Source organism: Pteropus alecto, unplaced genomic scaffold (genome assembly GCF_000325575.1).
Source record: "Pteropus alecto unplaced genomic scaffold, ASM32557v1 scaffold60, whole genome shotgun sequence".
In the NCBI taxonomy this organism is placed as follows: Eukaryota; Metazoa; Chordata; class Mammalia; order Chiroptera; family Pteropodidae; genus Pteropus; species Pteropus alecto.
Genome location: NW_006430726.1, coordinates 3817094 through 3838452, shown reverse-complemented (window position 1 = coordinate 3838452; position 21359 = coordinate 3817094). Strand labels below are relative to the sequence as shown.

The following is a 21359-nucleotide window of genomic DNA, read 5'->3' as shown; positions in this document are numbered from 1 at the left end:
CCTTGGCAAGGGGTGGGTCATCAGTCAGGGGTGGCTAGAGTCATAGCCCTCATATCTCTAGGCAGGACCTGACCTATAGACATTGAAGGCAGAATGGAGGAAGTGGGCATTATCTTCTTCTCTGAGGGCTAAGGCTGTCTCTTCTGGTTAGAGGAGGGATAATCGTTCTCTAGCATGTTTCAGCCTGCAGAACAGCTAGGGCATATGTTGGCTGTGTGGTCTGATGGTCATGTAGCTGTAGAGGGAAGGACAGAGGACTTCACTCTGTATAGGGCTACCTGTGTATAGTAGCCTTTCGTAGGTTTCATGTAACCCACCTCACATTTCAAATTGAATCTCTAAAATGAATCATACTTGTACATTTCTGACTGCTACATTTTAACAAAATTATGTCAATTGTTTATAACTGAGGGTTTATAAGTTCTAACTAATTTAGGAAACAGTCTGGTGGCCAAAGGGAGAAAGCCCTGTGTCAAGCTTCGAGGGTCAGATCTAGAACAGTGTGTTTTCTTGAGGCCCACCACCAGTAACAACATGAGGCCTAGAATCTGCAGAGCAAGTATGTAAGAGAACCAGAACTTAAAAATCAAGTCTTTGACTTCTAGTTCAGTTTCTGCGGCTTTTCATTGCTGCATTTCCTTTTAAGTTTTTAAGGTTTTTTTTTTTTTTTAAATGATTGGCAAAAGATATGTCAGTTAAATTCAAACAAATGGAAAACCTAAGTAGCAACATTAATCTTAAAATATTACCAGAACTAATAGCCAATGTTTATTAAGTACATGTTGTGTGCCAGACACTGCATTAAGCTCTCTACATAGATTATTAATCTTCACAAAAACTCTTTGAGGTTAGTATATTTATTTAGTAATTGTCATAGCATTATTGGACTTTTATATGATGAAGTAACATAGCAACAAATTGTGAAAAGCAAAAACTAGTAAAATGAGGATGTGACAATAGCACATCTCTAGATTTTTAATTCCCTATGATAGTTGAGCCAATATTCAAAACAAAGATAAAGGAGAGTGATATCATTAACAAGTCAGAATTACTATACACAAAAACTTATTCTCTATAATTTGTTCTCTGAAAAGATAAGATACTTTTTTTAGATATTCCCAAATTTTAAAAACATTTTTTTTTTCTTGTTACAAAAGCACATTGTCTTCTTATAGAAAACAGGTAACATCCCCGTTCATAGTTTGGCTTCTTTCTTTCAATAGTTTTGCTGTGACTATAAATATTTTTAATAAAATCAGCATCATACTGTATGTATAGTTTTGTATCATTTTTTTTTGTCATGAACGTTCTCCTGTATATTTAAATGGTCTTCAAAACATTATTTTTAGTGACTTACAATATTCTATCACATGTATGTACCACAGTTTAACTGCTTCCTTATTGTTGGACATTTGGGTTGTTTTCACTAATTGTTCATCGAATGTGTGTATTTCTGGGTGTAAGTCTGTATGTATGTTGTATGTATAAATTGATCATGTACTAGACCAAAGAAATCCTTAGTAAATTAAAAAAGGAGAAATTGAATCTGAACATAATTGATAAAGTTGTAATGAATAATTAAATTTAAATTAAAAAAACTACTTGAAAAATTTTTTAATTAAAAAATTAGATATATTATCAGTGGCAAGTTAGACTAATGCATAAAGGGGGAAAAGATTACATTTATAATAGCTTAAAATATGTTTATATGTATAAAATATTTGTTTTATTTAAGAAATTATAAGAACTGTGAAAAAAAGACTAAAGATTTGCCTTTATTTTGAAAATCTGGTAAAAGCTATGGGTCCCCCCTGAGCAATATATATATACACACATACATGTACACATGCTCTCATTCACTTCTTTTCTTTAACATTTTTATTTAAAAATATATTTTTTAATAATTAAAAATTTTTTCAATTGCATTTGACATACAGTATTATATTAGTTTCAGGTATACAATATAGTGTTTAGACACTTATGTAGGTTATGAAATGATCACCCATCTGACAGCAGACATAGTTATTACAGTATTATTGACTGTGTTCCGTGTGCTGTACTTTACATCTCCATGACTGCTTTGTAACTACCAGTGTGTACCTTTTAATCCCTTCCCCTCCTTCACCCATCCCCACAACCTTCCTCCTATCTGGCTGCCATCAAAATGTTCCCTGTATATGTGAATTTGTTTCTGTTTTGTGTGGTCGTTTATTTTGGTTTTTAGATTACACAGGTAAGTGAAATCGTATGATATTTGTCTTTGACTTATTTCACTCAGCATAATATCCTCTAGGTTCATCCATGTTGTCACAGATAGCAAGATTTTATTTGTTTTCATGGCTAAGTAATTGTATATAGGTTCCATTTCTTTATCCTTTCATCTATTGATGGACACTTAGGTTTCTTCCATATCTTGGCTATTGTAAATAATGCCACAATTAACATGTGGATACACATGTCCCTTCGAAGTGGTGTCTTGAGTTTCTTCAGATAAATACCCAGAAGTGGCATTACTGGGTCCTTGTTTGTCTCTTGTTATAACCTTTGTTTTAAAGTCTGTTTAGTCTGGTATAAGTATAGCTACCCTGGCTTTCTCTTTCATTTTCATTTTCATGAAATACCTTTTTGCATCTCTTTATTTTCAGTCTGTGTTTGTCTTTTGGTCTGAAGTGAGTCTCTTATAGGCAGCATATGTAAGGGTCTTGTTTTCGTGTTCATTCAACCGCCCTGTGTCTTTTGATTAGAGTACTTAATCCATTTACATTTAAAGTAATTGTTGATAGATATGTAGTTATTGCCATTTTATTATCTATATTTTCGATTTGTTTGTTTCTTCTTAAAGAAGTCTCTTTATTCTTGTAATACCGGTTTGATGGTAATGAACTCCTTTAGTTTTTTCTTGTCTAAGAAGCTCTTTATCTGTCCTTCTATTCTAAATGATAGCTTTGCTGGGTAGAGTCACCTTGGTTGTAGGTCCTCGCTTTTTATCACTTTGAATACTCATACCAATCCCTTCTGGCCTGCAAAGTTTGTTGAGAAATCAGCTGACAGTTTTATGAGAGCTCCCTTTAGGTAATTAACTGCTTTCGTCTTGCTGCTTTTATGATCCTCTTTGTCTGAACCTTTGGCATTTTAACTATGATGTGTCTAGGTGTGAGACTCTTTGGGTTGATCTTGTTTGGGACTCTCTGAGCTTTCTGGGGTTGTATGTCTGTTTCCTTCTCCAGGTTAGGGAAGTTTTCCGTCATTAATTCTTCAAATAGATTTTTAATTCCTTGCTCTTTCTCTTCTCCTTCTGGTATCCCAGTGATGGGACTGATGGTACACTGGATATTGTCTCAGAGGCCCCTTAAACTACCCTAGTTTTTTGGATTTGTTTTTCTTTTTGCTGTTCCGATTGGATGTTTTCTGTTACTTTATCTTCCAAATTGCTGATTTGAGCCTCTGGTTCATCTAATCTACTGTTGATTCCCTCTAATGTTTTCTCCTTTACAATTACTGCATTTTCATTTCTGACTGGTTCTTTTTTATGTTTTCTATCTCCATTTTTGTTTCTTATCTCTTTGTTGAATCGAACATATCACACTCATTTTTTCATGTATTTTGATCCTATGTCAAGACCTCTTGGCTTAGGACGATTTACATTTACTTATGTTTATATTAAATATTAAAAAATAATTTTTCTTATCTTCTTATGCTTAGTTTTCTGAATGTGTAGAAAGTAGCCAAAGGAAATTGTGGAAAATGTTTCAGTAACTTGGTTCAAGGTGAGGCAGGCAGAAAAAGTTATTTGATGTATCTATGCCTTGCCATTGGTCCTTAACTCTCAAGCAGCCTCTTAGCAGCCTTTGAAATCTCTTCTCTCCTCTCGCAGAAAATCCAGTTGTGGACACAATTTGCATGCCAGATGTTGAGAGAGCTGTTTCTTTGAATTTCTAAGTCACATCATAGGTAGAATATAGGTTCCACCATGAGTAATCGAAAACACCTTCACTTTCTACAATCAGAGCTCACCTCTCTGAGCTCCTCCAGGCTCTTGTCCTCCTAGGAGGGCCTGGGGAGGGGAAAGGACAGCAAAAACTGCTTTGGATCAAGGGTCGAGATCTGTGCACCCACTGCACTGCACAGGAAACCTTCCTAGCTTCAAAGAGCTAAATTCCAAGTAGGTGAGAAGCTCATATAGAAGCAAGAGAGACTGATTCTCAGTGAATATCTGCAGATCGTTTTTTGTGTAGGGCAGAATGATGAGATGAACGAGGCACCTGTCTGTCTTGCACTTCATTTTTCCAAAAGGAAGAGCTGAGGTTCCTTGATGCCATCTGGACATCTGTGGAGTTAACCCACCTGAGGGGCTGCAGACACCCTCCCACAGAATCTCCTTTGGCAAATCACAGAATTCTCTGGATCTCACCTATAAATGATGATGACAGTTACTTGACCGGGTTGTTGTAAGGATCTACGATTATAGAATAAATGCAGAAGAGCTTTGGAAACTGTCAAGTAGCAAGCATTCGTCAGTTATTAACACAAATAGTACTGAAGAATTATTTTGAAGTTTGTATTTATCACTTTCTACCTCTTTTTATCTCATGCTCTTTTTACCTCTCCCTCCCCACAGGTCTGTGCTGTCCAACATGATAGTGACTAGCTATATGTGACCATTTAAACTTATGTTAAGATTAAATAAAAGTAAAAATTCAATTCCTCAGTCATACAAGCCACATTTAAAGTGCTTAATGGCCACATGTGGCTAGTGGCTACCATACTGTACTGTGCAGTCCTGGTTAGCGTGCTCGTGCGCACTCAGTCCCCAATTTTAGCACTGAAGTTCTCACCATCCCTTAAAGGCCCAAGGCTTTAAGATGATCTTTCCCACCCTCATCCCTTTCCTTCATCAACCAATCCAATTTTTATGTCTGGCTAGTGTGCTTGTTTGGATTATAAGAAAAGTATTCTGATCAGATTTAATATTGAAAATTTTATTCTCCACTTAACTACTCTGAGGCATATGCATTTCAAAAGAGGGTGCCTGAAAAATCAAATCTCTAGTTATTCGGCATAATTTTACACAAAGGTGGCAGTTAATCTGAAAGGCTGTGCAGAACGGCTCATCCTTTAATTAAACCCCCTCCCTCCCTCCCTTCCTCCTGAATTAGGTGGCATCTCAGTGAACAAACTGACCCTGGGAGGGTTTTTTGTTCTCCTGCTCCTTCCCTCCTCTGAGAGGAGTTGACTACTCTTCTTTTTCCACTTTTCATTAATTGATAGATAAATACATAAATTCAGCAAATATTTCTTGAGCAGCTACTGTGGTGGCAGAAATGTATTTCTACATGAGACATGGAAAATATAGAAACAAATAAATCAGCTCCTCCACAGAAGATGGTGGCCCACTTAGTCCTTGTTTAACACCATCAGCTTTGTGTCCCGAGGTCTGGGCAGCCTGCATCCGGCCACTGCCCCTCACTGAGGGAGCACTGCTCCTCCTTAAACCATGAATGGTTGTGGAATCTCAGAGACTATCCCACAGTGGTTGTGTCTTGAGTCACAGATGAAAGAGTCTCCACAGAGACCTCGAAACAGCCTCTTGTGCCATCTATCGGTCTTCAGAAATTCTGTCCCTACCTTTAGCTCCCAGATCCTCATATTTCGTAACTACCCCTCATCTAGCTCTTTTGTCTCCCAGAGCTTTGGCAGCAACTTTGCAAGGTGAACTTGTTGTAAACCTCTGCTTCCTCTGGATGCTACTCAGGATGAGGCTGTGGTATGAGAAATGTCGCCTGGACTTGAGTACTCGCTCCACTACTATTTTGATCTGTGGTTCTGGGTATTTCATCAAGCTCTCTAAGCCTATTTTTTTCACATATAAAGTAGGGTTAATAATAATTATCCATAGGATAAACTGAATAACATGAGGCATGGAGGCATTGACCAAGGCATTTGGGAGCTGGTTGTGAGCTAAGAGAACTAGGGTGGAAAGATAACTGATTCCTTCCCAGGCCACTAAATTCTGTTTGTGCATGCCCATTCATTATAGTTTGTGGCTTTTGTGGCATAGTCATCTGCTCAAAACTTAAAAGCGAGAGGGAATTTTGTTCCCAAGGTCATAAACCTTAACCAGTCCTGCTCTTGGGTACAGCGTGCTCTCTGCCAGCCCTGAAACAATACCCTTTTATCCAAATACTATTAGATATAATGAGATAAGGAAGTGACCTTGGGCTTCTGCATGAGATTTAGAAGACCATATTTACAAATTATTTTAGCATACATTATTTCTAGGAAAGATTTTCACTGATTACTAATATCTATTTTATATTGTGCCTTAGTTTCTTTTTCAGAGAATGACATTTTTCTGACCTTGTCCCTAAATTCTGTTTAGGAGCCTATTTCTCCCAAACCATGAGCACTTTGCAACTGTGGTTTTTTTTTACCATCTCTGTGTTTGATTTGCTCATTGGTTAGCCTTTGATTTTTGACTTCTAGCAGCATGTTCTTCTCTTCTGCCTAAGGAAATAGTGAGAAGCACAGAAAGTTGGGGGCTGACTTAATAGCTTTGGAATGTGCATCTGTACCAAAAGAGGAGCTGCAACCAAGAATGTGGTTGTCGTATTTTTAATGCAGATTTGAGTAGTACTTTTCCCTTTCCTTGGATCCAGCCATATGTGTTGAGTAGAAAATCCATAAATCGCTGGTAGTCGGAAATAAGGCCTTTGAAATGATAGAAGAGGCGGGGAGACACAGGCCCCACGCACTGAATCAGGAACATCTGCATCCATGAGGACGTGAACAAGAGAACTGGAATATTGCCACTCTGTCCGCCTTTCATGTGCTCCCAATTAGTCACAGAGGGTACTCTTCACACTCTTGTGTGTAGCAAACCTCTGTTCTTATGGCTTTCCAGACCAAGTGCCACAATCCTCTAAAGGCCAGACAGTCTTATCCTGTCCAAGCATACGGAGATGCCAGGAAGATACTTGTTCTGTGTGTTAAAGTCACTTTTCTGTTACATTGAACAACTACCGTAACTTGTCCTGACTTTATTCATTAATAAATATTTATTGAGTGCCTGTTATGAGTGAGATATTATTAGGTTTATGGAGATAATTGAGAGAATGTCCATTTAAGAAACTTATAATCAAGTTTGATGGACAGGTTTTGTATGTAAGAACTGTAGTAGAAAAACATTGATTCTAGTGTTCTTTTACCTTTTTAGCTTCCATTTTTAAACTTTTACATTCAGGAAAAGTAATGTATTATATTTGTTTATAGCTTGGTCCTTAATTCTTTGTTATTCATTATAAAACTAATACATGTTTATTGTATAAAATTTGGAAAATATATAAAAATTAAAAAGAACAGACAAAATTATCCATATTTCATTAACTAGAAATTACCATTTAATGTGTTTTTTAATTTATTTTCAATGCATCTTTTATACAGGTGATATCATTCTCCATATTTATATTCTGTTTTCTCTTTCATTTAAGCCTTTATGTAATCATTATTTCCCTATGTTATTAAAATATCGGTATAATTTTAATAGCTAAATAATATTTCATCCTATGTGACTTATAATTTATAACCATTCTCTATATGTTGGACATTTTGGTTGATTCCAATTTTTCTTTATTAAGAACCAAATAATGTTTAACACCTTTGTATATGAGTCATCTGTGTTTCTGATTATAGATTTCCATAGGTAGAATTATTCAAAGAGTAGAAATATTTGTAAGGTATTAATACATGTGGCTTTGTTGCTTTTTGGCAAAGATATTTAACCTAATATAATTTTTGACTCTGATTGATTTGAATATTTATTATCTTAACTACAGAAGATCCTTAGCCTTTGTCAATCTAACATTCTAAGTGTTGACTATTCAAGAATGACTCCAAAGTTCATGACATAAAGTAGTTTGCATGTTTACTGAAGCACAAGTTAGTCACGTTCGCCTTGAGGATAGTGTGCAGAGTTGAGTCCCCAGGCTGGTGAGTGACCAAGGCTGCCTAGCACATGTTTCATTGGGGCTTCATGGTCCTCTGCAATACCTCTCATATATTGCTTTAAATTTTTAATTTTTTTAATATAGAAAACTTTCGTCACAATTGAAAAGGCCGTTAGTTTATGGTGTACAGATATGCGTAGAAAATCTGACTGTCAGAGAAATGTGACTCAAGAAAAAACCATGACATTGTACAGATATTTTCATATGAACAAAAGTGAAGATTTGCTACTTTCTAATTGCTTGCTAGTATGTATTTTATTTTTAGTACCAGCTAAAGAAGTTATCCTTTTCATAATGAATCATGAAATGTTTATACATATCTTTATAATAAATTATGAAAATACATTAATGAAATCATTGGACCATGAGCTGCTAAAGATATTTTCCCCTTACTTGCTTTAATTTTAAAAGAAGTTCTTTGTATTTTGGTGGGAATATCTTATACTCTACCTAGGAAAGAAACTGTGGAAAACAATTTAATCAGTGTCCGGGATCGTGACAACAAACTTAGCAAAAGAGACGTTGCTTAAACTAATCACAAGTTAACCTCTGCTTAATGTTGTACTTCTAAATGGAACCCCCCATCCCTCTAGTCCCCAACATCAAAGTCTAAGAGCACCTCACCCTCCCCTCTTTGTTTGAATTATTCCCCTTTAGGTTGTTTTCTCTCCTTTTGGTGACAAAGGTGGTGGCTACAGTTACCTCCCATCTGGCCCCTGGAACATTTCTTCCTTTTATTTCGCAGTCTGCTGGCAAACTAGCACCATCAACTTTTCCCATCCCAGGACCTGCCTTTACCCTCTTCCCTACAAAGATCTCAGACACATGCAAAATGGGGCCTCCTCTTGGAGGGACTCAGATTTCTGTATGCCCGGGCCTTTCCTATGGTGATCTGGCCTGTGGCCTTGCCCAGAATGTTAAAGGCCTAGAGTCAGTCTACAACATGCCAACAGCACTTGGATGGTGCAGCTGTGGGTGCAGATGGAGTCAGAGCTGTCTGGTTTCTGGCTTCTGCTGTAGCCTTCTTTCCCAGGCTCTGGGGCCTCTTGGCCCCTGACTAGCTAGCCTGTTGCCTGTCTTTAGGACCCAGCCCAAACTGAGGCAGAGGGACCAAGGCTGCCTCACTCTGTAATTTGGCCTCAAGTCACCATTGCTGGCCTTGTGCCTCAACTCTGATAACTGGACTCTTGTCTGGTTCCTGGGTGCCAGAATCCCATGGTAACCTGCCTCGTATCCTGGTGCTTTGTTTTTATCAGCCTGCCTCCGAGGGACTGAAGTCCTGCTCTGAAACACAGCGATTGATGCACTTTCCTGATGGCAGCCACCCATTTTGCCTTTCTGTTGGATTCCAGAGTGCCCCAGATTCCTCATTGTTCTAAAGTGCCTGCAGTCAGGAAGCCTCTGTTCTGGACGCTTATCTCAACAAATGGCAGCTCCATTCTTCCAGTTACTCGGGCCAAAGCCATGGAGTCATCCTTAACTCCTCCTATTCTCTCATGTCCCACAGCTGAGCCTTCAGCAAGTTCTTCGTTCTACATTAAAATATATCCACAGTCTGAGTACTCTGGGCCGAGCCACTATCATCTCTCCCTGGATTCTCGCACTAGCCTCCTGACTGGTCTCCTGGCTTTTGTTCTTTTCCCCTTTTAGTTATTCTCAACACTGACATCTGAGCGAGCCTTTTAAAATAAGAGCTGGACGATAGCACTTCTCTTTTCGGAATTCTCCAGTGACTTCCCATGTCACTCAGTGTAAAGCCAGAGCGCAGAGTACATGCAGTGCCCTGTAAGGCCCCAATGACCTCTCTGCTCTTACCCGCGACACATCTGTCCCACACCCTTCCTCGCTTACTCTACTTCAGCAACACTTGCCGTTTTTTTCTGCTCCTTGGACCCTCCCTAGGATCTCTTTGCCAGGAATGCTCTTCTCCCAGGTAGCTGAATGGTTCCTCACTTCTCTTAGCTCCTTATTCAAATACCTCTTGTCAGTGAGGCTTGCCCTCTAAAATCGCAACCCCCTCTACCGACTTCCCTGCTTAATTTTTCTCCTCACTACCCCATATGCTATATATTTCTGTTTATCTGATTTATATTCTGCCTGTTCTATTAAAATGTAAGCTCCAGGAGGGCAAGGGCACTTTGGTTTATTGCTGTATTGCCAAAGTCTGGAACAGCGCCTGGCCAGCGTATGAGTTCATTACATACTTGCTGATTGAATGAATCAGACTGTTGAATATCTGCCATGTGTCAGCACTGTTCCAAACATTCTGTATATGCATTATCTCATCCAGTTCTCACAGTAGCTGTATGTGATGGGACTCTGTGATTCCTACTGTGCCAATGAGAAAACTGAGTCTAGAGAGGTTAAGTGACTTGACCAAGAGGATCTGAGCTACTGATACATGTGCTGGGTAGCACCTTAGAACAGACATTGATTTTGTTATTAAACAATCTGCATTCAGGGCTCAGCGCTGTCAATTATTGGTTGAGTTAAAATCTCCTCAAGCATCATTTTCCTCAGTTATAAAATGCGGACAATGATTCTCTCAGGTAGAAGCATTGTGGGATATCACAGGTATGTTATTTTAATATGTATTTTCCTGATTGTTGGTGAGGTTGACAATTTTTTCATATATTTATTGGCCATTCAGAGTTCTTCTGGGAATTTCCTGTTCATAACCTTTGCCCAGTTTTCTTTTTTTTTTTTTTCTTATCAAGTTGCAGTTCTTTGAATAGTAGGGATACATGTTATCCTATGTGTTAAAAGTAGTTTTCCTCACACTATCATTTGTCTTTTGATAATGTTTTGGGAATCTTCTTTTATTCATTTATTCATGTAGTTAGAGGTCCAGTGTTAGTGATCGATCAGGTCATTGAGAATACAGATTATTCACTCAACAGATATTTACTAAGTGCTAGGACTCTGGGATGTCCATTTGGTTAGGACAGCACTAAGTCCTGACTTTCAGTTTGCGTCACTTATGGCGGCTCTCAGCTTTGGTTTTAGCAGATTTTTGAAAGAGGGTGTGTTTTCTCAGACTCGAGTAGACCCAAACATTTCCCAGACTTCAGCCACATAATCAGAAATTTCAAAAGAGTTTTGGAATTTATGGGCATGGCCCCAAATGATCATGCCTGCGTTGTCTCTCCTCTGTGGGCTTCCTCCACCTTCCCTGCAGCTCCAAGGCGTGAATGGGGCAGCTGATGACTGCTTCAGACGTCCCTGTGCGGTGAACTCCAAAGGCAGCCTCAGAAACTAGACACATAATTCATCTGGTCAAAACCTGGGAGACTTTTCTGAAAATTGTGTGACATAATATCACGCCACCAGCTCTGCAGATCCTCAAAGGTCTGAGTGTTGCATCCTACCCGAACTACAGCTCCAGTTTGAGTCTGAATAATAAAAGTCCCTTGAATGAGTCACCAGGGCTTCTGTTTCACCCTCTACACTCAGATTTAGTTTGTGGAGATGTCTCACACGAGAACTGTCTCTTAAGCCATTTGGGGTTCAACAAAATCGGTCTCTCAAACCTTCAATACCATGCAAGTCCTTTGAAAAAGCCGCTTCAGTGGATCTTGTCCATAAGTCTCATCTACAGCCTGCCATCCAGTGCATCAAAATAAACAGCTTGCACCCTCTGCCTCTGTGTCTCAGCCGGAAGCCAAGAGTGTGGTCTCTGGAGTTAGACTGGGGATCTGACGACCAGTTTCACCACTAACTAGCATTGGAACCCTAGACAAGATTCTTAACCTCTTTGTGCTTCAGCTCACTCTTCTGTGAGATGTGGCTGCTAAATGCTACCTAATATAAAGTTGTTGTGAGAATTACATTAGTTAATGCATGTGTTTCCTTAGAACAATGCCCGACAGGTAGTTATTGCTCAGTAAATGTTGCAAAGTTCCTGGTACAGACTCTCCTGAAGCAGGGCACACTGGCCTTCTAATCCAACTTCAATAAATTGTTGGTACTATCGTCCCCTCTTTCACTGCAGATACCCTATCTAGGGCTAGAAAACTAGCTTTTGCTGTTCATATAAAGCTTCTTAAATTGCAGATAGGCTCATTACATCCTACTCATTCTTCGCTGACCTGATGAAAACAGTGCTGCTGAAAGTGTTCATCGGCCTGTCCCGGGGTCAGGCTGTATGTCGATGCCCTGACCCAGTGCAGCTTCCAGGAGAGGCAGGCAGACCTGGGTGGCGGAAGAGCCAGCAGCAGGACAGAGCCAGGTCTCCAGTTCCCTCACATTTTGATTCCATATTAAGTTCAAGATCCTCATTAATTAAAGATCTTCTTTAATAAGGATCGATCCTCTTAACTTTCTCCTTGAATACAGCCTCTGACTGCTGAGTCATAGTAGAGAAGGAGAAGCACTACATTTAAAGCAGTGATTGTCTCTAACTAAACTTTTATTTTTTAAAATTTATCTATCTATCTGTCTATCTATCTATGCCTACAGTGCCCGGTCTTCCTAGGTGGCCTCCCATCCAGGTACTAACCAGGCCCGACCCTGCTTAGCTTCCGAGATCAGACGGGACCAGGCATGTTCAGGGTGGCATGGCCGTGGACTCTAAATTTTTAAGTTCTCACATTTTTTTGGCAATACAACCAGCCAAAGTTTTGTTCTAATTCCTTGCAAAATTTCACAATGGTCAGGAATCAGTCCCTGTTATGAAACAGCCTGTTTTTATACTTTAAACCTTAAAATGCAGCTTTAGTTGTTTATGATTACTTTGGACATTTTCCAAGAGTCAGGATAACATCTGTAGAAGATTCTGCACAGGCCTTGATGCCAGACACTGAAGTGGTTTCCTCATTTAAAGGCAATGGTCTGTGCTTCAAGGAACTCCCTGGGTGTGAAAATTGGCTGCCTCTGCCACAGCTAGCTAACGAACGAACTAATTAGCGTCTTAGCCCTTTTTTGCCTTTCCTCCAACCTCTTGGGGATGTGACTTCAGATAGCTCTCCCTTCTCCATTTTCTCATGCACCCTTTTCAGAGGCAGTCACCATGGTAACTACTTTCCTAGATGCTAGTTTGCTTGAGTGTAAGGGAAAGCACTTCCCCACAGACACTAATCAGATAGTTTAACAGTGGTGAGGAGACAAGTACAGCTACTGAATACCTGTCTGCTTTATGTGCCCTGTATCATTTAATCCTCACACCAGCCCTCCGAGACAAGTATTATCCCCATGTTACCAGTGCTGAAACAGTAGTATGCCCAAGGTCACACAAATGGTAAGTGACAAGAGTCAGGACTCAAACCCAGATTTATCTGTTCCAGGCTTTCGCTCTTATTTTACAAATTTAACAAGTACAGACACACAAATCAATTCATTTTCAGTTCGAAAAAGTGTTTTAGTCTTTCTTTTCTCAGTCTAAATAGATGTCTTTTTCTAGTCCCCTGGGGCCATCTGATCCCAGTTTAATGTGACTTTTGCTTGGTTCTTTCTCTTAGATTGCTTTCTGTTTGTTCATTTCATCAGCCACCTACGAAGTCTTTTCGCTAGTTTGATCATACTTTCAGTTCTTCCCTTGACTATCTAGGAAATGTCCTTGGGAGAGTTAACTCTCCCCTGAACTGAGGTTTTCACACTGGAACTTAGCCAGAACTGGGAAGCCAAAGCCAGGATAAAAGAGAGAGGTCAGTTAACAAAGGAAAGAGCAGGGAAGACCAGGAAGGCAAGCAGATTCCAAAAGATCAGAGAGCCAATGAGGATGGGGTCAACCAGAGCAGGGGTGGCCACGCATTCATGACTCTTCATTGCTGTGGACAACTGAGTCTGCCAGGACACTTGTGGCCTAAGGAGCTCAGGGACCCCGTGGGATTAGAGGCGGCACTTTATCTCTTCTCAGTATCTTTCATCCACCATCTTGTCATTTATGAAATTGCTCAAGAGGCTCTTTCTACCAGTCTGTGCCTGTTCAGTCTCTTAAGTAGTTTGGGAGGGGGGTTAATCTAGAATGAATGAATTCAGAACTACCACTTTAAAGGTTCGAAGTGATGTATGTATAAGTTAAAATGTAACTCAAAATGAAGCGTAGAGAAGAATATTAGTTGCTTGAGCAACTCTCCTAGACCACAGTTGTAGATGGTAGACCCAGATTTCACATCTGGGCTCCTTGATTCTGGAGTTCAGGTTTGTAACTATAGCTGTCCTAATGGCGATTTTTGTTGTTGTTGTTGTTGTTGTTTTGTTGGGTTGCTGAAACAGAACTATTTTCTCTGAATGCAGAAGTTGAAATCTGTAGAGGAAATTCTACCAGAGTATTTCTTGAAGAAAAAAGAAACCATTTCCTGATTTCTTCATTTGTTAACCCTGTGACATCATTAAGGCTGGTACTAGCAGCTCCCTCATCTTCACACACAAAAACAAAGTGGAGATAGTTCTTTAGGAACTTCTGAAGCTGTTCGGAAGGCCAGAAGCTCAGTCCTCCTCCTCGATTCTCTCTGCTTTCCATCTGGCCCTTGAAGCCTGTGGAATTCAACCATCCCAGCCATTGACTATGGGCAGGCAGCAAAGGCCCCAAGACTAGTCCCCGCAGTTACTATAGACATTCTTTTCTTGATTCTGAACTGCTTTTAGTAGAAACCCTGTCTTGCCCGTTTTCAAAACCTTGACTCTGAAACCCACCTTTCAAGTCACCTCTGACCCTTTGGACTCGCTTATATTTGCCTTGAATAGGAAAATCAGGAAATAGGAAATTCACCCAGAAAAGAAATCTTTGGGAGTATATTAGTCGTCACTATAAGCAGTGACATGGATTAAAATAATAATGAGATATGGAACTATTTCATAGGGCTGTTGTATGGATTAATTGAGATGACGTACGTGAAGCATCTAGCCCTGTATCTGAAACATTGTAAATGTCAATAAAGGTTGATTATTATCAAAGTAATAATTTAGCCTTTTTACTCATTAAATTAGGAAAAAATTTTGAGTTACTACTCCATGTTGGTGAGGGGGTAACGAAATTTGTTCTTGTGTACATTATTACAGACATTGTAAATGATTATACATCTTTTTGAAAGCAGTTTAGGAATATGTGTGAAGTGTTACATATTTAATTTATCTTCTTTGATCAGTTCTACTTTGGGGACTCTAAAATAGAAAGTAATTCAAAATTTGATAAGAAAACTTTAGGCCTGATAATGTTTCAGTATTATTTATCATAGTAAATAATTGATTTGAGTAAAATATGATACATCTGCTAAGTAAATTTTAAAATTACGAACATAAATACTTATAGCTTCATGAAAAATACTTCTATTATTGTGCAAAGCAAAAAACTTAAAAGGGGGTACAAAATTATATGCACTGAAGATTATAGTATATGAAGTTTTACACAGCTGCTAGAACACAGTCGGTTTATTTCCAGAGTGTCTTTGACGCTGCCCCTCTGACACTACTTTTTAAAAAATGGCTAAAAAAATGATCAAGTAATGAGCAAAACATTGAACCTGATCCCATGCCTGAATCATCCCCTGTTGCCAGCTGTTAATCTTGGGATGGGGGTAAGGAATGGAGGGTAATGAGGAATGAGGCAGGGCTCAGAGATGCTCAGAGGAGTCACTTGAATCTTATGTGGATTTCTTCTCAAATTCTCAAACTTCTTAGACAGTCGGTAGGGATGCAGGGAGGGATGATATGTGGGTATCAGCATGATCACTTACTCTTGACCTCACCACTGTTAGGGACATCCTCAATGAAATTTCTAACAATTTCTTTAGTTATACATATTTTATATTAATATTCTAACACTTCTTATAATGATTATTTGGGAGAAGGAATAGTAATTTTTAGAAGCTAACTCAGTAGGCTATAAACTAAATCATTGCTTTTTTAAAAAATTATAATAGTGATCCATCCTCATAAGAGTTTAACCAATCTAGTCATTAATGAAGTACAAAGCAGAAGTCCCCAGGAATCAGAGGTAGGTTAGTGACGAGAAAGGTCTGGGGTGCCTGTGGTCTGTTGTGCACATTACTTGATTATAAAAACAGCAGTGTTTACTTTGGCTTATAAAAGCCTCATGTTTTGACAGGGTGCAGCGAAATGTTCTCTGACCAAAATCACTGTGTCAGAAGGATCTTGTCAAAAAGTCTAGCTTGGGAATATAGCTATGAAAAAACATGCCCAGAGAACAAAAACACTAGATGAAAACAGTAGTTGTGTTTGGATGATAGGATTATAACTCCACCTCCCCCTTCTGTGTTCCAAAATTGTCTATAATGTGGTTATATTTCTTTTGTAATAAAAGTCCAATTTGTTAAATATTTATTGAACAACATCTATGTGCCAGACACTGTGCTTGATGCTGGAGGTAGGACAATGACCCAGAAAGGCACGGTCACAGCTTGGTAGAACTTAAGTCCAGTGGGAGAGACAGACGATTTTACAAGTCACTATGAGACTGTGATGCACCCAGAATAGAGGGCTTCAGAGAGCAGCTGGAACACATCTGAGTGCTGCCTAACCCAGGCTAGGGACCTGGGAAGCACCAGGATGGCTTTCTGGAGCAAGAGATGTCTGAACTGAGACCGAAGAGCTATATAACTGAAGGTTAGAGTGGGGAGTGTTCCAAGTGAAAAAAAAAAAAAAAAACAACCCAGCATTTGGCAAAGCTGGGAGGCAAGAGAAAGCGTGTCCTGTTTGAGGAACTGGAAGTCTGGTGAGACTGGAACATAGATTGAGTATGAGGTGGGGGTGGTGACAGATGAGCTAGAGGGTGAAGCAGGAACCAGATTACAAAGGACCTTACTTTCTTTTTAAGGAACTTAGATTTTTCTCCTGAAGGCAATGTAAAGCTATTGGAAAAATATTTATTTGCTTGCCTGTTTGCTCACTTATTTATTCTTCTGAATTAATTTTTATATAAAAGTTATAACATTTGTTACAAAAACTCAAAAAAACATGGAAGCATATAAAACGAAAAGTAGGTCTCCCCTTCTCTCCTTTGCACCCTCTTCAGAGGTACCAACTTCTGTACCCTTCCGGAAGTTTTCTGTGTGTATACTGTATATAGCACATACTTTCTCTTGACAAAATGGTATCATGATGCCATTCTGAATAACTTACCCCTGAAAAACAAAACTTGGACACCTTGGACATCTTTTCATTTCAATACATAAAGATATATGTTTTTTTCAATGGCTGCATCATATGTCTTTGTATAGCTTTCCTATCATTTACTTAACCAATCTCTTACTGTCTAATTTTTCATTATTACAAAGCAAAACTGCAGTGAACCTCCTTGTTTTATGTATCTTTGGGTATTTATGTAAGGATATCTGTAGAATATGTTCCTAGAAGTAAAATAGTTAGGTAAGAGGGTTTGTACATTTAAAATTAAGGTAGACAGAACCAAAATAACCCCTTAGAAGTAGTTACACTTTCTGCTTCTATCTACATTATGAGACTGACTGTTTCTTCATATCATCTTTATCACAGCATATATATCCACTTTTTAAAAATTTTATCAGTTTCAAGTATACAGTACATTGGTTAGACATTCATATAGTTTATAAATGATACCCCTGATTGCTCTTTCTCTCCCCTGGCTCTATACCTCGCCATTACTTTAATGCTAACTGCATTTATATATCCACTTTAAAAAATCGTGTTAAAAAACATAACATAAAACTTACTATTTTTACCATTTTAAGTGCACAGTTTAGTAGTTTTAAGTACATTCACATCGTTGTATAACCCGTATCCAGAACTTTTTCATCTTGTAAAATGGAAAATCTCTTCCCACTAAACAACTCCCTGTTTCCCCCTACCCCCAGCTCCTGGTAACCACCATTGTATTTTCTACTCCATGAATTTGACCACACTAGGTACCTCATGTAAGTGGAATCACACAGTATTTGTCTTTTTGTGACTGGCTTATTTTACTTAGCGTAATGTCCTCCAGTTCATCCATGTTGTAGCATGTGACAAGATATCCTTTTTTTCAAAAGGCTGAATAATGCTTCATTCAATGTATAGATCACATTTTGTTTACCATTCATTCATCAAAGGACATTTGGCTTGCTTCCACCTCTTGGCTATTATGAATGATGCTGCTATGAACATGGGTGTGCAACTATCTCTTCAAAATCCTGCTTTCAATTCTTTTTGGATAGATACATCTCTATGTTTCTTCAGTCATTTGTATTTCCTATCTGTAGACTAGTCTTTTTAAGTCTTTTGCTTATTTTTCTATTGAGTACTTTATCTTTTTATTGATTTATAAAAATTATTATACATAATCATGTGCCTCTTAGTGACGGGGACACGTTCTGAGAACCGCATCGTTAGGCGATTTCCCGGTCACACGAACATCCTAGGGTGCGCACACTTCAATGGTACAGCCTACTACTGTCATTGCATGTGTGATGCTTCAGACGCTGGCAGCACAGCAGACACCTGAGTGCTTGCCTTGCGAGCCCTGCTGGTGGCGTTTCCTTCTGAAATGCAAGTGCCTGGCATGCTTTGATCTGGCATCCCTGCTTCCACGAGGTCATTTCTACCTGATATAAACACCTTGCCGGCCTCCCGACTAGATGAAGAACTAGGTGGCCTCCTTTGTTTTAGTTCTTGGTTAATTTGATAACTGACTGTTTGAACTCCTTGGTTTTTCTCTTCTCCTGTTTGAATTCCAGCTCATGTTTTAAATTCACAAATTAAGAGGCCCCCACCTTTGACTCCATTGAAAGCAGAGCCCCAGGCCCAGTGCTTGCTCCTGCTCGTGCGTGCATGGGGGTGGACCTGCTTGTGTCCTCCAGTGCTTCTGTGTGTGCCCATGCTCTCTACATGCGACCTTGCTCTGTACCTCCTGGCTGGCCTTGTATGCTCCTGGGCCTGTAAGTAAGAAACTTTTTCTTCAAAGTTTCTTAACAGTTATTGCTGAAGGGTGTCTTGCAACTGTAATAAAAACCACAAGGGTTGGTCCAGTTGTCATTGTCACATTGGTTTGGAAAGGGCTGGGGTCTGTGGAAGCTCCCCAGGCCCAGGTGAGCACCCTCAGGCATTTCAATCAATAGATTGAGCACAAAAGAATAATGCATTCCTGGGACCTTATGGCAACACCACTTCACTAGGACTTAGGAATTCTTTGGCTCCGTTTTAATCTTATTGGCCCACTGTCCTGTACGTGGTCCCTTGTTGACCGAAATGTCCTTAAGTGGCGCCTGACTACATTAAGAAAATTGGCTTTTTGTGTATTAGTTTTCTATTGCTGTGTAACAAATTACTGCAAGCTTAGTGGCTTAAAACAACTCACATTTTATAGCAATGTTTTTATAGAAAAACATTTTATAGAAACAACTAACAGTTTCTAGAGGTCAGAAGTCTGGCTACAGCTTATTTGGCTTCTCTGCTTTAGGATCTTACCAGGCTGCCATCCAGATATTAGCTGAGCCTGTGATCTCATCACAGGCTGAACAGGGAAAAGACTTCTAGGCTCCCCGTGTTGTTGGCAGAATTCATTTCCTTGTGATTGCAGGACTGAGGCTTCAGTTTCTTGCCAGAGGCTCCCCTCAGCTCTTACAGGCCACCTGCACTTCCTTGCCATGTGGGCTTCTCCAGCATGGCCACTGACTTCATGGCAGCTATTCCTTCAAGGCCAGTGAAGAAGAGTCTCTCCAGCACCTCTGCTAACAAGACGGAGACTTAAAGCATCAAACATTATCACTCTATCGCTGTATCTTATCTATTGGTTAGAAGAAAGTCACAGGTCCTGCCCACACTCAAAAGCCAGGAATTACACAAAGGCGTGAACACCAGGAGGTGGGGATCAGTGGGAGACACCGTAGAGTCTGTACACCACAGTGTGCCTAATATTTTCTCAATTTAGTAATTTTTATTTGGGAGTTTTATGCTCTAATTTTTATTAGGTAAATGTGTTGGTCCTTTCATGGCTTCTATGTTATAATTTATAGTATGTTTAGAGTGGCCTTCATCACTTCAAGATTTCTCAAACATTCACTCATTTTTTTTTAACCCATACTTTATTCTAATAGTTATTACTTTGGGATTAATTTTGGTGTGAGATTTGAGACAGATCTCACATTTTTCCTCTATGGCCAACCTGTTGTCTCAACTGTCAAATAATTTATTTTTTATATGGTTCTTTTTGTTTTGTTTCATTGATATGGCTGTATATTTCTCTTTCCATTTCCATATCAGTGTACTTGCTTTAGCTTTGTAATATGTTCTTTGACTTTAATTTTAGTTGTTTTTTGAGTACATATATATGTAGATCTATTCATGTGGTTCAAGATTAAAGATCACCAAAAGAGTGATCTTCCATCTCTTCCTAGTTACCCAGCTCACTCCCCACAGGCAACCAATGTTTGTCATTTTTGTTTATTCTTTCTGGGATATTTTATGTAGATATCAGCAAATGTGAAATATAATCCACTTCACCCCACCCTTTACCCAGAAAGTAACCGTACACGGTTCTGTACTTTGCATTTTTCACCTAGTATATCTTGGTGATTTTTCCATATCAACTCACAAAAAACATGCTTATTCTTGTTTTTGTTCTGAGTACACAGTATCCTATTGTATGTATTTATTATAATTTATTCAGCTAGTTCCCTGTTAATGAACATTTATTTACAGACTTAAAGAATATATACAAATGGTGTTGCAGCGGACAGCCTGATACATATACGATTTCATACACATGCACGTAAAGCTACAAGAAGCGGAATTGCTAGGGCACTAGAGTATATGCATTTATAGTTTTGATAGATAGTGTCAGTTTTCCTTCCATACAAGTTATACCAGTTTATCCCTACCTGCCATGTTCCTCTTTGCCCACATCTTCCTCAGCTCAGTTTTTTTTTTTTATCAAACTGATCTTTGTCAATCTTATAGATGAAAAATTATGTTTCTGTGTAGTTTTAAATTACACTTCTCTTATTATGAGTGGGGTACATTTTCCCATGTTTATGAATCATTTGTATTATCTTCACTGCAAACAATTTGTTCATATCCTTTGTCCTTAATTCTTTTGAATAATTAATCTTTTTTTATTTCTTAGTTCTTTATATATTAGAAAAAGTGGACATTTATCTGTGATATGAGTTGTAAATATTTTCCCAATTTTCCATTTGTCTTTTGACACTCTTGGTGATGAGTTTTTTTCCATGCAGATATTTTAATTTTATGTATCAAAATTTATTGTTTTTTAATGGTTTCCTGCATTTTCTGTCATGCTAAAAACCCTTCTTTTTGTTTCTTCTAATACTTTGTGCTTTCATTTTTAGATTTAAAATCTTTGATCCATCAGAAGCTTATGCTGATGTAAGATGTGCAGTGTGGATTTGACTTTTTTTTTCTTTTCCAGTTTTCTAGCCAGTTGTC

General features: G+C 38.8%; 1 protein-coding gene and 1 pseudogene across 1 annotated transcript in view; one reads left to right on the top strand and one right to left on the bottom strand.

Moving 5' to 3' along the window:
• The window catches only part of CRTC3 (CREB regulated transcription coactivator 3), a 74601-nt gene that overhangs the window by 7473 nt on the left and 45769 nt on the right, over positions 1–21359 (top strand). The gene's annotated exons all lie outside the window — the stretch shown is intronic.
• LOC112484055 lies at positions 12453–12571 on the bottom strand (annotated as a pseudogene).